Source organism: Echinops telfairi, unplaced genomic scaffold (assembly GCF_000313985.2).
Source record: "Echinops telfairi isolate 266 unplaced genomic scaffold, ASM31398v2 ScPeMD7_7467;HRSCAF=8505_1, whole genome shotgun sequence".
Classification (NCBI taxonomy): domain Eukaryota; kingdom Metazoa; phylum Chordata; class Mammalia; order Afrosoricida; family Tenrecidae; genus Echinops; species Echinops telfairi.
Genome location: NW_022111368.1, coordinates 37371956 through 37389099, shown reverse-complemented (window position 1 = coordinate 37389099; position 17144 = coordinate 37371956). Strand labels below are relative to the sequence as shown.

Genomic DNA, 17144 nt, shown 5'->3' with positions numbered 1-17144 from the left:
GTTTGAGCTGACATGACAGGTGAGGCTGCATCTGCAGCATTGCCTGGGGAAGATGATTTACAAGATATTGCTGAGAGCACCCAGGAAAAACCCCCACCATCCATTATTTCTTCTACATCAGTGTTTCTCAACCTTCCTAATGCTGAGCCACTTTAATAGAGTTCCTCATGTTGTGGTGACCACTCTACCATAAAATTATTTCTGTTGCTACTTCAAAACTGTAATTTTGATACTGGTATGAATCAGGCAACCCCTGTGAAAGGCTCTTTTGACCCCCAAAGGGGTTGCAACCCACAGGTTGAGAACCACTGCCCTAGACTGTAAGTAGAATTAAGTCTCAGAGGGTTCCTGAAGGTGAGGTTCCGATGACGACTCAGGAAGAAGTGCGCTATACTCATAAAGATCTGTTCGAGATTTCTAATACGTACAAACAGACGCATGGGGATTATCTCCAGGAATGTTTAGTGAAGGTGTGGGATACAGGTACAAGGAATGTAACATTCATTGGACCAGTCTGAGATTCTTGATATGGGGCCCTGAAGCACAGATTCTTCCTTCAATGTCTCTGCAAGCGAGGTTAACAGAGGATCTGATTGCTTATTTGGTTGGTTCACTGAAGCATGGGCTTCCAGATGGCCTAGAGATTCCTGACCTGCTGTGGTACACTGTAGAAAGCATCCAAAGCTTGGGGAAATTGATGTGTTGGAATAGATCTATCAGAACAATTCTATAGACCCAAAAAGGGAGTGTCCCAAGGACATACCTTTCACCACAACTTTAAGGAGCAAGTTTGTGAAGTGGACACCAGCCTATCTGAAGGCTCCTGTGATTGCTATTTTATGTACACCAGGATTAACCATGGCACTGCCCTAAGTGCACTCTGACGTTTGCTTACAATGGGGATTATTTGGCCCCATTGTAATAGAGAGCAGGTGTCAGCACTGAATCAACAGAGACAGGATGGACATGGTCATCATAATGGACAGCAAGTTTTCTGTAGTAATCAAAGCAATGTTTCTCATGTGGACTTATGACATTGGCTACTTAGCCACAGTATCCCTAGGCGTGAAATACATGGGAAACCCACTAAAGATTTACGTGATCTGTACAGGCGGAAGAGTATTAGATCAGGTGAACAGCAAAATAGAGAGTCACGACCATTCAATCAATTCCCAGACCTGAGTCAGTTTACAGACCCACAACTGCTTGAATGGGGGGGGGGAGGTCGGGTTCCTTTGAAGGAGGACCCTGCTATATCATCGAAGGTCTCTACTGTCAGTCTTTCTTCTAGCCTTCTCCAAAGGGACCTGCAGCCTTTCACAAGAGTGACTGTTCGTTGGAGGAAAGGAAATAATCAAACTTTTCAGGTATTACTGGACACTGGCTCGGAACTTACATTAATTCCAGGAGACCCAAAGTGGTTCAAAGGCCCACGAGTCAGGGTGGGGGCATATGAAGGGCAAGTTATTGATGGAGTTTTAGCTCAGGTACATCTCACTGTGGGTCCAGTGGACCCTGGAAGCCATCCTGTGATTATCTCCCCAGTTCCAGAATGCATCATTGGAATAGACATACTTAGTGACTGGCAGAACCCCCATATTAGATCCCTGAAATGTGAAATAAGGGTTATCATGGTAGGAAAGGCCAAGTGGACACCATTAGAACTGCCATTGCCTAGGAAAATAGTAAATAAAAGTAATACCGCATTCCTGGGACATTGCAGAGATCAGTGCCACCATCAAAGACTTGAAAGATGCAGATGTGGTGATTCCTACCATATCCCCATTTAACTAACCTATGTGGCCTTTAAAGAAAACAGATGGATCCTGGAGAATGACCATGGATTATCATAAACTTAACCTGGTGGTGACTCCAATTGCAGCTGCTGTTAGAGATGTGATTTCTTTGCTTGAGCAAATTAATACTTCTCCTGGGACTTAGTATGCAGCTATTAATCTGACAAATGCATTCTTCTGAATACCAGTCTCAAAGGACCACCAAAAGCAGTTTTCCTTCAGCTGGCAGGGGAAACAATACACTTTCACAACTCTTCCCCAGGTGTACACCAACTCTTCCACCCTGTGTCATAATTTAGTCCGAAGGGACCTTGATCTTCTGTGTATTCAGCAAAATGTCACATCTGTCCATTATATTGGTGACATTATGCTGATTGAACCCACTAAGGAGGATGTATCAAAGACTCTAGATTATTTGTTCTAACATCTGTGATCAAGAGGTTAGGAAATTAACCAAACAAAGATTCAGGCACCCTCCACCTCAGTAAAATTTCTAGGGGTCCAGCGGTGTAAAGAATAACTAACTAATTAGCTGTCCGATGTCTCCCTTCACCCACTTTTCTCTTGTCCATGCCCCACAGAGGAGGTTACATGTAGATCCTTGTAATCAGTTCCTCTTTCAACTCCATCTTCCCTCCACCCTCCTGGTATCCCCATTCTCAGCACTGGCCCTTAGGGATCATCTGTCTTGGATTACCTGTGTTTCCAGTTCCTATCTGTACCCATATACATCCTCTGGTCTAGCCAGATTTGTAAGGTACACTTGGTATCATGTTAGTGTGCTGGAGCAAGCATTTAAGAACTAGAGAAAAGTTGTATATTTCATTGTTGGTACCTTGCACCCTGACTGGCTCATATCCTCCCGGTGACCCTTCCATAAGGGGCTGTCCAATTGTCTACAGATGGGCTTTGGGTCTCCACTCTGCACCCACCCTTATTTACAATGATATGATTTTTTCTTCTTTGATGTCTGATACCCGATCCCTTCGATACCTCGTGGTCACACAGGCTGGTGTGCTTCTTCCATGTGGACTTAGTTGCTTCTGAGCTAGATGGCTGCCCAGATGCTATATCTTTTGATACCCAGGCACCATCAGCTTTCTTCTCCACATTTGCTTATGAATGACAATTTATTTTAAGACAAACTTTTTATACCCCAGATACTATTATTTCTTATAGCTTGGCACCATCTGATTTCTTTACCATGCTTTGCTATAGCACCCATAATTTCAGTGATCATTTGGTGGTGTTGATGGGGTTGGGGTCACAAATATTGAGCAGGGCCAAATCATAAGAACTATTTCTTCTTAGAAGTATTTCTTACATCAATACAATTTCTTGATTCAGGATTAAAAAAAAAGATATCGTGGGTTGACAAAACTAGTGAAGTTCTCTCTGTCTTGAAGACTTACTACTTTTTTTACTTGATCTCTAGGGAGAAAAAAGAGAACATTTTGTTGCATTCTATCTGCTAGATTGTATCTGTAATTTAGGAATAATTACTATCCTCAAAATTCTTTGGAAGATTTATCTGGGTTTATAGTAGAATAGTTCTGCTCTGAACTTTATTTGACAATTGACTTGAATAGGTCAAATTAAGACTACATTTTTATTTTTTTGTTGTTTAATCATATATTATTGGAATTAGCTCTTAAGCCAGCCGATTGGGGAAGTTGTGGATTCTTTTTCTGTCATCAGCATATATGCCTGTACTTTTATCTGACATCAGTATATTTATATGTAGTCATCAAAATAACTGAGTGAATAAGACAGGATAGAGGTCACATTTTTTTGGCAAAAGTTCAGAAACATCACTCAGAGCAGAAGTACTTTGTTCACCATTACCATTTTAATGGCTACTGAATTAGATTCTAACTGAATTCATTCAATTCCGTCCTTGTCATAGACTATAATGTCACAGGTACAATGACAATAGCTTCACCACAGTTCAACTCAGTTTTTGAATCTTCCTTCTAAGTCAGTGTGCTTAATTATAAAAGAAATTGAGATTAATTAAGATGACTTTTTCTGCATGAGCTTTGTTTGACTTAATGTCACTTGTGCCATTTTTAACATATAACATTCAGAGATACTATGGTGGAAATGGGAAGCAATTGTTGTGGTTAGGTACCATGAAATCAGTTCTGACCCATAGGGATGCTATCACAGCAAAATAAAACACTGTCACAGTCCGTCCCCATCCCCACAATTGCTCTATGTTTGAGCCCATTGTCGCAACCACTGTGTCAACCCATCTATTTAAGAGCCTTCCTCTAATCCTGATGTCAAATATTTCTTCATAGAGTATAGCTCTTCTGATGAATTTTTCAGCATATAGATTGAAAAAGTATGGTGAGAAGATACAACCCTGACAAATGTCTTTCCTGATTTAAATCGGGCAGTATTCCCCTGTGCTGTTAACACAGCTCCCTCTTTTTTTTAACAGTTTAATTGGCATACAATTCACATATTACATAATTTAATAATTAAATCGCAACAAGAAGTATTGTACAATTATCACCACACTCAGTTTTAGAACATTTGACATAACCCCAAGGAACTGTTAATCCAGTTAATATCTCTAGACTGAATTTATCTATATGGATTTCACATACAGAAAAACATTAAAACAAAGCAAAATAAAAAACAGCAACATCAACAAAGTCAAACAGATAAAGAATTCAATCAAAAAGAAAGTAGAAAAGAAAAACTAGAACAAGTTTTAAATGAATCAAAAGGGAGATAAAATTATATGGTTTTATATTTTAAGTTTTAGCCTAGCCTGTCCAATAATTCACTTTACAATGCATTATACGTCAGAGCAACGTGATATATATTCTTGGTCTGTGATCAGAAGGGGTTCCCCAGAGGCTTACTACACATATATTTCTTCACTTTTTAAAATAATTGAAGCAAATTTAAAAATGGGTAAAAATGGTGATCAAATAATAAGATATTATGTGTTAACAAACTAAATCTGCCATAATCTACTTTACAGTGTTCTCTAATAGCAAAGATATTCACATTCCTTAATTATTGTCAGAGAGGATTAATCCATGTGTGGACCTTGCAAATGGATTTTGGGCTTCCACTGTCATACAGAGCTTCTGTAACGCAAGGGTTCACAATTTAAGCTCTGATACCATTTCCTCCTCTAGATTTGGATTTATTATTTACAATCCTTGATCACACAGGCTGGTGTGCTTCTTCCTTGTGGACTTAGCTGATACCTGACTTAGATGGCTGCTTACATGAAGACAAGTCTTTAAGACCCCAGGTACTATTTCTTCTGATTGCTGGGCACCCTCTATTTTTGTCACAACCCTTTGCTATAGTACCTAAACCATCAGTGATCCCTTTATGAGGGCAAAAATTAGTCTTTCCGTTTTCCTGGTATAATGAGTGCATGCTTCCAGTGCACATCAGCTTGTTGAAATATTTCAATTGGAATTCCATCAATCCTTGCTTTTGGATGATGCTTTCAGTGCAGTTTGAACTTCTTCCACCAGTACCATTGGTTCTTGTTTATCTGCTAGCATTTGCACTCCAATGGCAAAAAATTATCCGTGAATCTTGATTGCATGTGTGATCAATTTCACACTGAAGATTTTGGTAGAATCTTTCTGTTTCTTCATTTCTATCTTTGGTGTTTGGTGCATAAATTTGAATAATAGTTGTATTGATTTCATTATGCTTTTCTTGAAGGCTGATAGATATTGTATGAATGGCTGCATTGTACTTCAATTTAGATCTTGAAATGTCCTTTTTGACAAAGAATGTAATGGCATTCATCTTGATTGTGTCCTTTCTGGAATAATTAACCATATGACTTTCTGAGTCAAATGGCCAATACCAGTCCACTTCAACTCACTAACACCTAGAAATGGATCTTTATGTGTTCCATTTCATTTTTGGTGACTTCCTAGTTTCATATTTTGTACATTTTAAGTTCTCATTATTAGTAGATCTTTAATGATTTTTCTTTTCATTTTGAATTGTGCCCTATCAACAAATGAAAATCCTAAAGGCTCCATTGACTCCGTTCAAGTCACAAAAGTAGGCTCGACATTTCAAGTGCCTTCCTACACCAAGGTCTATTTTCTGGCACTAGCTCTGATACATTCTGTTTCAATTCATTGGGCAGTCTGTATATGAAAATGTTTTTATGTTCTGCATAAGGTTTTTAATGATAAATTCTCCAAAAGCGGGGAGTGGATTCCTTCTTCCTAGTCTGTTCTTAGTCTGGAAGCTCCACTGAAGCTTGTTCACTTTTGGTGACCTTGATGGCATTTGAAATATCAGTGATGTAACTTACATGACAGCTATAATAGCCACCACAGTATGACAAACAGATAGAGAAGTGGTGGACTTATCCTATTAGAGACTTGGAGGTCTTACGTCTTAATATCTTTGAAGTTATTAGAATAACTGTGTTGAAGTATTAAGAAGACTCTACTTACTCTATTCAGTTGCAAAATTGCATTCAAATGTCCATGAAACTCAACACAATTTCTAGAGCATTAGGAATTATCAATTAGCATAAATTATTTCTCAGAGTTGACAGGATTCTATAATTTATGCAGTTCAATGGTTATCAAACTGAATCCATCAGTTATCTGAGAGTATTTGAGGGCAGAATGGATCTGGAGGAGTTGAACCTCTTGCCCATGTCAAACATGTCCATCCAGACTTAGACCAAGGTGCCTCAAATGTCATGTTTCATAGCCTAGATTTATACTGAGATTTTTTAAAGCCCCCACCCTCAATATCTCTACAATTGACCAGTCTAGTCCCTTGATTTTTTTTCTTCCTATCTAATTTCTAATATGAAATTGTCTTTCAGTTCATACTGGTACTGTACTTGATTTTCAGCCTGATTGATAGAAATTTGGCAATTGTGCAATTCTTGACTTATATTAGAATCTGAATATTCTGAGTAAGATATAATGCATGTATGGGACATACAAGTCATAATGATAGAGTAAAAAAATGCAGTTAATGTGTCTTTATATGCATGTATGACAGAGGAAGATTAAAGTAGACAGAAATTATACCATGCCATTGAAGAAATGTAATGATACATTGTCTTAACACCATTAAAATGTACATCAAAGAGTTCATATGTGTTTTACAAATTGTTGAATAAACTGTTATTCATTAAAATTTTAAATCTGTGGTATTCTTGTTTATTTCCAGCTGTTTTCTCATCACCCTGTCATTTCATTTCATCTCTTAGCCTTCTCTCCTGGTCTTCTATGATCCCCACCACTGACTTTTCTTCTTATGTTACCAGTGGTGAAGGAACCATCACTGTTGCCAACATACAACACCTTTTAATTAGGAAGGGCATGTACTTACAGCATTGCAAAATAATACTAGTAATATATGTTACAGATACTATTGTCTAAATAATCCACAAGGTGTGGAGCTATTGCTTTATTAGACTCCTCAAATTTATGAATCAGACATTCAACAACAGTGTTTCTTTTCCATAATGACGGGGGACCTCGGCTATGAGAACACAGGCGCGGAGACTAACTTAGGAAGCAGGAACCGGCATCCTTGAGTGGTGTCTTCACTCATATAGTTGGCAGTTGATGTTGGATGGCATCTGAGATCTTAGTTGAATTCATAGATTGATACCCTGAATGTGTTTTTTTTAATGTAATTTCTGCCCAAGACCTACTTTGGGCTTGTTTATAAAATGACAGCTGTTTTCTAAGAGTAATCATAAAAAATTAAGAGTAAAGAATTGCTAAGAATATGTATAATGTAGCCTGTAGATTCACTTAGCCTCATTTCGTCCATAGTGTATAGGTTAGCAGATGAAAACTATCTGCCACAGTACCCATTTTAAGAAAATATAATTTGCTAATATGCACATTTTGAGCCAACAATTTATTTCTCTTCCTGTGCAAAATAATCTGCATTTCCAACAAAATCCTTACATTCCTATACCATTTTGGCATTAACTGCCTATTTGGTTCCTATTATCTAAATTACACAAGGTAAAGATGTGTTTCTTCATTTTATTCTACTGAATCTGAAGATATAGATATTCTTCACTTCTTTACAAATAGAACATAGTGTGGTGAAAAACTAAAACAACTGCTTTAGTCAATCCCATTTAAAATGAGAGAAACAGCACTTATTTTCCGCAAGAATTCTGAAACCTGGACAAGTCTTATTGAAAATTACCTGATAAAGTGCTAAATCCACTTTCTTTGATTGTCCCCATGGTTATTTTATCCACTCTTGAGGTTTTTAATTCTATACTCTAGGACAGTGTATATAATATTTACTGGAAATAACCCATATTTAAACGGAGCAGTTTTATCAATCTCCTTTCAGCCTATAGAAATTCAGAATTCTAAGTTATCTTTTAATTTTGTACCATCTCGATCCCGTTCAGTCTACTATTTTTTTCAGTCTACTTTTTATATTTTAAAAATGCATTCCAATTTTCTTAGATAATATTTTAACCTCCATATTAGAAAGAAGATGCCCACAACCGTCAATATAAGCCCTTGGTGCTTTGTTCTTATACCTCTGTCAACTTCTTTAGAAGTTTTCAAAATCCAATATCTGCACGAAGAACTTCCCTGAGGCATTCCTTGATGTTCTTAAATGTAATGTTTGTTTTAACTGTTCTAGGAAGCAACAGCATAGATCATACTGATGGAGCAAATCATGGATTCTTACAGTTCAAACACAGATGCATTTTTTTTTGGACTGAAGCTCTATTATAATCCAATTTTTTTTCTATCAGTGGTGGATTGGAATTAAAAAAATGAAATAAGATATTATGGCTTATATTCTTATTAGATGGTTCTTTATATATTGTTTCTTCGCCTTTAATTTTAGGCAAAAAAATATTCAGGTGGCACTTAGCTGTATTATCCAATTTGGGGATGCATTTTGCATTTTCCATATTACTATGGAAAAAAGTTACAAAAACATGTTATGATTACATAAGAGTGCAATGCTTTCAGTCAATATTAAATTCATTTTCATCATTTTTTAATCCTTTACTGATACAACTTTTGAGAAACTTCAGCCTTTCCCAAGCAGTATCCTCAAGGTCCTTCCAGCTTCCTCCCAATTTATACCAGTATTAATTGTCTGTTTCTTTTGGTTTACTTTTATGTAAATCTCCTACTTCTAGGTATAAAAATATAATTTAAGTATGCTTTGTTATGTAACAAACCAGCCCAGAATGTGGTGGTTTAAAAACACAATTCTCCACTCAGACATTTTCAATTTGGCCAGTACACTGAAGGAATGTTGTGATAGGTAAGTTTATTGTGCCAACCTGGCCAATAAGAATATGGGGGATTAATAAAGTCGCCATTTGTTTGGAGGAAAAAGAGATAAATGGTTCGGCAAGTCCTGCCTCTCTCTCTCTTGCTCTTTGGTGATCAGACCAGCATGCAGATGCCTTAGCTAGTTCTCTGCCTCAACTTGTGAGATACACTTCCTGTGGGACATCCAACCTGTGGTTCATGTTGCTAGAATTTAAGGGCTCTTTGAGACCTGCTTCACCATGCTACTCGAGTATACATCGCTTGAGCTTGGGACTGTTGGTGACAGCCCTGTTGTTTGCTCTCTGTGACGACTGTCTGCATTGCTCTATAGAAAACTCAGCTGCCTGATTCCTTGATCTTGGACCCAGAAGCCCTCTTTGAGTTGAAGGACTTCCAGTGTATTAACTGTTCCCTGGAAGTGAGTTGAACTGAGCCTCTGTACTGTTGTGTGAACTAATTAGTTGTTATTTTCCTTCAAGCTGTATCTATCTATCTATCTATCTATCTATCTATCTATCTATCTATCTATCATCTATCTATCTATCTATCTATCTATCTATCTATCTATCTATCATCTATCATCTATCTGTCACCTATCATCTATCTATCTATCTATCTATCTATCTATCTATCTATCTATCTATCTATCATCTATCTATTTCTCTTTCTATCTCTATCTCCATCTATATAAAATCTTAAGTGTCCTGTTGTTGTTGTTTTTTCTCTAGAGAACCTTGTCTAACATAAATGGTTTTTCTATACTCAACTGAACTCTAAAAATCCTACTTTCCAGATGGCTCACTTACAATCTGAAATACAAGTGCTGGATTGCTGAAAGATAATCTCATTTTAGGATGGCTTAGGGTTTTGAGTACTCCCAATGTGGGACTCTCTATGGATATCTTGAGATTTCTATATGGTATTTGTGTTCCAAAAGCAAATATCCCAAGAGAACAAGTCAGAAATGCATCGACGCTGTATTGCCCCATTTCAGAAGGACCTTTCATACCATTCAAAAGTAAAATCAAATAACTAAAACTAACGTTCACTAAAGATTAGCATAAACAAGTACATAGATGATAAATTTTAATTACACAAATAATATAAGCTTATTAGAACAAAATGAATATGCTTCACACTTAAAATTTAGTAGACTCATAATACCCTTTTATATTGGTTGGTTATATCTAACAAAAATTGAGGGTGGTGAGGAGTTCTGAATCTTTAGGAAGAAGCGCTGCTGGTCAGCATACCTTCAACACTGAATTCATGTGTGTTATTAGGAGGATCATCAGACTCTTTCTAAAAAGGTAGATAATGACCCTCAAAGTTTTCTTTTTGAGGATGAACCTTATGAACGTTATAAGATATATGAGTGAGGCTGACAGAAGGTGTTGGACCAAAGAGCATTAGGGCATCTTCCATGAGCTAGAATATGGCATGGGCATTTCTGAGTTGATCTCCTGAAATGAAATTCTGCACGTGTGACATAAAATAGATAAACTACTAACCTAAATAACAATATGAGCCCATGGAGTTTTCTTGTAGGATATCCAAAGTGAAATAAAGAAAAATTCCCTAGAACATCAGAAAATAGTGGTGGCTAGGTGTATTGACTATGATATGCAAAGGTGACCTTTGAGGCTGTGGTAGAAAACTATAAAGAGTGACAGGTCATCAGTAACTCAGAAAAACATGATTCAGCAGTACAGATCAAGGACCGCTACTCAAAAGGCGGGACTAAAATCTGCAGAGGTGCCATCAGAAAAAAAGACAAAGTGTGGAATTCTAACAATATTTTTCTTCAAAATGCAATGATAACAAATGGCATAAAGTGAGTCAGTAATCAAGTTTTACAGAAATTGGTAATTTGTTCTTTCCTTTTTTTTCCCCACAAAATCTCTAGCAATCCAATGAGTATGTCTTCAAGAAACATAACAGAACTTCAGAAAGGACATTAAGTCTTTTGGGCAACTCTTTGCTTGCTTTATTCTCATATTCTTCTGTTTCCTGGTATTGTGAAAACTAAAAAAAATAAAAAAATAAACAAAAAAAGCACAGTCCATACTGCTTTTAGAAATGAGGAGCTTCCCAGCAACCAAAAGGAACGGAACAAGGATAGTAAAATGAACATGCAGCTTTCAAGATCTCTTTTTCAAAGGACTTTCTTTAACTGCTTTAGATGAGATTGCTATCCCTGCATTTGACTTGATTTCATGTTCCTCCAGTGAAATGACTTTTCTCATCAAGAATAATCACAAACAAGAAATTTAAGTGATTAACTTAATGGTTGACGAAGGTGGTGTATAAAAGTTATGCTAAACAATTTACTAACAAAAACTTAAAAGATAGGGAGTTTTTTAAAAAGCTTTACATTTCCAGGATCTGATAGACCATAGACATGCTCTGGGTTTCTGTGGACAACCAGGATTGTATGAATGCTTAGTGCCAGGGGCTAATCAAAGACATTATTAATTGAAGATTGTTATGTCCCCGGTGGATGATCAATAAGACTCTCTGCCATAAATTAACAAGCATGCTTTGAAAGGGAGCCAAAGGCAGATACAAAACAAATAAAAAACATAGATCCAGGAATGGGTTTGGGGTTAGCCCTAAATCCTAGCTCTGATTTAAGAACAATTAGTTCTTGCATCATGGTCCTGCTTCACCCTCAAGAAGTGAAAACAGAAGATTTGGGTGCTATATAGCAAGATGTGGTGAAGAAATTAGGTGGTGCCCAGCTATCAAATAAAATGGCATCTGGGGTCTTAAAGGTTTGTCACTGACCAAGCTGCCATATTTGGGAGATGTCAACTAAGTCCAAATAGAAGAAGTACACCATCATCAGCTACTGAAGGATTGTAAATCATATAATAAAAATCTAAGGAGGAATTAATCTGGCTTTCAGAAGGCTGTGGATGACAGTAGGAGACCAAGATTCATTTGTGGGGACTATATAGGAAATGGACCTCCAGGAGTACAGTGGTGGTGGTGGGGGTGTGTGTGTGAATAAAAGGTAGAGATCAAGGTGCCCAGGAAGAAAAATACTATTTGGAAACTGATAGTGGTAGCAATTGCACAGTTCTGTTTGACCTGATTGAACTATGAAACGATGTTTATTAATCTCAATTTATAACAACTTATTTTTAAAAGTGAAGAATATAGCCATTTAATTCTTTAGGTGCTTGGGTTGAAGCACGGGTTTGTAGACAACATACAGTAACTATTTTATATTTACCAAAGACTTATGCACAAGACAAAGATGTTTTGTAACCAGAATAAGTATTCTAAAAGGAGAAAGGACACATGGTGTATTTAGGAATCTATCAATCATCCATTTAAAGAGGAAAGAAATCACACGGTCAACAGACATTACTGACAAACATTTAAAGAGATGTGTTCTTCTCAGTAGTAATTTTCTATTTTAGAAAGATCCATAAAGTATTGTCCCAAAGGTGTAGTTGGCAGAATTGCTCCTAAGACTCCCATTTTGGACAGGCAGCTTAGAATGCATGGTGATCAAAGAGTGGAGCTTTGTCTTATGTACTCACACCCAGTAAGAAGTTACTATGTTTATTCGTTAACTTCAAACTAGGCTGCAGAGGCAGAGGGACTAAATGTCATGAGTAGGAATCATGGACGGCTATTCTTTAGTTCAAGGCCCCCAAACGGTACTTATTTTCTCTTCTCGTGGTGACATGAGTTTTATTTTGCTGTTCCTTTTTTCTTTTGGTATCATGGCTTAAAGTGTTGACTTTTTGTTCTTTTACTTATCTGTGTGTTTATTGCTATAAATTGCCCAAGAAAACTGCTTTTGCTGTGTTCTAGAGGATTTTGAATGTTGTCTTTTTATATTCTTGTTTGATTCTAAAATTTTTGTTTAATTTTTCTATTTTTTACCTACTTCTGTTGAGTTGATTCTGACTCATAATGACACTACTTAGACTTACCAAGGGAGCTGATAATCTCGTCTACCTCCCACACAGGAGCTGGGGGACTTGAATTGCTGACCTTGTGGTGAGTGGTCCAGTGCTTTCTGGACACCACCACCAGGACTCCTCAGAGTTTTAAGCAGGGCATTACTCCATTTCCATGCACCTGATTGTTTTCCCTTTGTCTTTCTATTGTTGTTTTATCGTTTTGTAGTGTTGTGGTTTGATAGTATGCTTTTTAATATTTTGGCAGTTAATTTTTTTTGATACTGGCTTTGTGGTCAAGCATATGGTCTAATCCAGAAAATGGCCACTCTGCACTGAAAACAAATGTATACAGTGCTATTGGCCAGATTAATTGATTGTGTTGTTCAGTTCTCCCACATCTTTTGAATTTCTTGTTGTTCAGTCCATCCATAAAAGTGGTGAATTAAAGAATCCTACTGTTATTGTAATGTTATTTATTTATTTATTCAATGTTTTCATTTCATTTGTGTGTTTTAAAGATTTTTCATCGGGTGCATAGATATTTATTATGGGTATGTCTGTTCAATTGACCTTTAGATCATTATGTAATATCTATTTCTCTTATGTTGCTTTTTGCCTTAAGATTGACATTACCATAAATCATTGCAACTCTTGCCCATTTATAATTGACATTACCATAAATCATTGCAACTCCTGCCCACTAGCTTGATGTTTACTTTTCCATCCTTAGGTTTTCAGCCTAATTTTGTCTAAGGTGCTTCTCTAGAAGACAACATACTAAGGTGTCCTTTTATTTTTTTAATCTGTTGTCCTACTCTGTGTCTCTTGATCAATTCATAAAATCTGCTTACATTCAGTGTAATTATTTCTATATATAAATTATATTTTGTTTAATATTTGTAGAAGCAGTGTGTCGGACTTTTCATTTATGGAACTACCAACAGAATTGGAGTTGAAAATTCTTACATTACAAACTGATTACAAACTCTTTGTGACATTCAGGGTCAACATTGATTCAATGTAATAAATGGAAAACTCTAGAAGGAATATTTAAAGATTTAGGAATTTGAAGATAAAATTTCATATAGAAAGGTAAATGACCTAAATTATGAAACCCATGAAAAATGCATTTGGACTATGTTTTGTAGGAACATAGCAGAGAAGAATAGCTGAGAATTTGTATGAAAAATTGTGCTCATAAATATAACGCTGTCATGTACCATCATATACAAGCATCCACAATTATCCACTTAGAAATAATTTCATTCAAATATTTCATGAGGATATATCTTTGTAAATCAGCATTAAATATGTTTCTATTATTTTGGTAGATAAAACAGATGAAATCAATCACTGTATTGACATAAATGCACATTTGTGTCAACACACTAAAACCATTCCTTTTCCTGAAGTAACACTTTGAAATAGATTCTGTTTACCACATAAAAATCAAGTTATTAAAATTCTACATTTCTGAGTCTTAGTATTTATTACTTATATTTGACTATAGGCAGTGTGGGACTGCTGACCCAAATGGTTGGCAAGTCAAAACCAACAGCCAATCCAATGACAAGAGAGGAGGCTATCGGCTCTGGTAAAGGTTTTCAGCCTCTGGGACCCACTGAGGTTACTGAATCAATGGTAGTAGGCTTGTTTGTCATTAGAACAGGTATAAAGAAAAACCAAACTTACTGCCATTGCATCGATTATGATTCATAGTGACCAGAAAGGACAAAGTACAGCAAACCGTGTGGATTTCTGAGATTGTAGATCTTTATTTATATAAGTGGAACAACTCATCTTTCTCCTGTGAGGGAGCTCGTGGCTTCAAACTTGCTGACCGCATAGTTAGCAGCCCATCTCAGGTAATCCACTACCCCAGCAGAGCTCCTGTGTCATAAGAGACTGGTAATATCTTCATTTTGCATTTCTTTAAAACTAAGACTCACAATCAGACTTCTATTAGTTAACTGAAATACGAATAAATAAATACTGCTTCTGAGTTAATTTTGACTCACAGTGACCCCTGGTGTCATAGAGTATAACTACTGCATAAGGTTTGCTTGGCTCTAGTCTTCTTTACAATGGGTCCACATGGCCAGCCTTCAGGTTGCTATAGAAACGCAAACTGTTTGTGCCACCTAGAGACCATGTTAAATGGAACTTTACTTAACATGATGAGTTGAACCAGAAGTTCTTTATGATTTTATTTTTAGTATGCGTTCTCTTTTATTCTACATTCCCTTGATTACCATAATTTCACTCTCTAGCCAAAGTATAAAAGGCATTTGTTTGTTTTTCTTTCTTTCCTTTTTTACAGAAACACCAACTTGGAAGCTATGCGTAATTTGGAAGAGGGCTGGAGAAAATAATTAAATTATTTCTAGACAAGTTTTTGTTGTAATCACATATGCATGTCACAAGATGTAATTACATAAGAAAGGTAATTGCATGTAACAATTTCTTAAGTGAGAGGGCATGAAGTAGACCCATGGCTTAATTAGTTATAGTTTTACCATATAGGAAAATTTTAAATTTGATGACATAAAAGAGAATGAACACATTTGAAAGAAAAAGAATTTCACAATAAATAAAACAACACATTTCCCAGGACCCTAAGAAAGAAACTTGAAAGGAGTTGACAGAAACAGCTGAGAAGTACATCTCATATGAGAAACAAAAACAAGAAAATAGTGCTTATTTTACCGAGAGAATAAACATGCAATTTGAAATAATACAAAACATCTTGCAAATCTTAGGGAAACGGTCTGAAATTTGCTGTAGACTGGGAAATAATCGCAGTGAGAAATTCTTATTCGTCGTTAACAAAAGTCTCAGAATTTGTATTTTTGAATTGTTTTCAGGCCCTTAAATATGCATGGATCTCCTTTCAAGATAAGAAATGTGCAAAGCAAAACCAATCATCCTTCTGGAGGGTCAAGTAGAACAGAACCAGGGCCAACATATTAGCAGATGCAAGGTGTGGGTTTCAGAAATAGAAAGCAAATTTAGGTCAACAAGTGAGCAACAGGTCAAATGTAACATGCTGAAGTTGTTGACCTTTCTGTCTTTTCTTATCTCCTGTGAGTTCACCTGATGAGGGCTCATGTTTCTGAGACAAAGACAGCCTAGGAAAAACAGTGCCACAGAGGTTGATTGAAAAAACAGTGCTACGAAATCACTTTAAAAATCTTTATTATGAAAAAGTATCAAAATATGAAGCAATTATTTCCAAACATATCCTCATATGGGACTGATCACTTCTGAAAACAGTGTTTCCAGGGTTCTGTCCTTTCCCCCAAAGATTTCTGTACCTTTTGATTACCACATACACTCGAGTATAAGCTGAGGCACCTAATTTTACACACAAAAATTGGGGGGGGGGGGTTCAGCATTAAAATTTTTCTGAAAAAATGTGGCTTATATTCAAGTACATGCGGTAATATCCTATCAAAACAGCTGTGTGGATATCTTTGACAGATTCAAATTGTGTTCCTTTTAAATCTTCTTGAGTTTCAGAAACAAAAATAAGTCTGAAAATGGAAATAGCCTGTAGAGAAAAGGTGCAAGGTTTCCCAATGAAATTCTCATAGGTCATAGGGCAGCTCTTGCTACCCTCAAAGAATGATTGGGTGTATTATAGAGATGGGGGTAGGGGTGGGGGCGGTGAAAATCCCCAACGTAAATTTCCTGGCATTCACCATACCAATGCAGTTTTATGGTTTTTTTGTTTCATATTTTTCATAATAAGTCTCATTATTGTTTTGTGTCCTTTGAGAAAATCTATCATGATGACGCCTCTGGAGTACAGAACAGATGGTTCTTTAAACCCCAGTGCTGATTATCTCTGCATTGAATTTTACTGGTCATGCAGATCCCCTCAGAAGCCATAGTTCTGACTGGTTCTTGCTTTCTGCATGTATGTAAATGAAATTAAAAATCATTCCCAGAAATGATGCATTCCATAAAATCAACTTCATTAGACTTTATTTTGCTTACATGTCTGTTGGAAAATCAGCTCTCTGATCTGGTGCATCTACATGCCACACTTTTGGGATCCATTGAGGCAAATGCTTGCTGAAGCCAATATATTTGCTTAAACTGAAAATGGCAAACCATGTGAG

The 17144-nt window shown here is 36.5% G+C and overlaps 1 pseudogene; it reads left to right on the top strand.

Moving 5' to 3' along the window:
• The first annotated feature begins 365 nt into the window (after positions 1–365).
• Positions 366–17144, top strand: part of LOC101660724 — a 55024-nt pseudogene continuing 38245 nt past the window's right edge.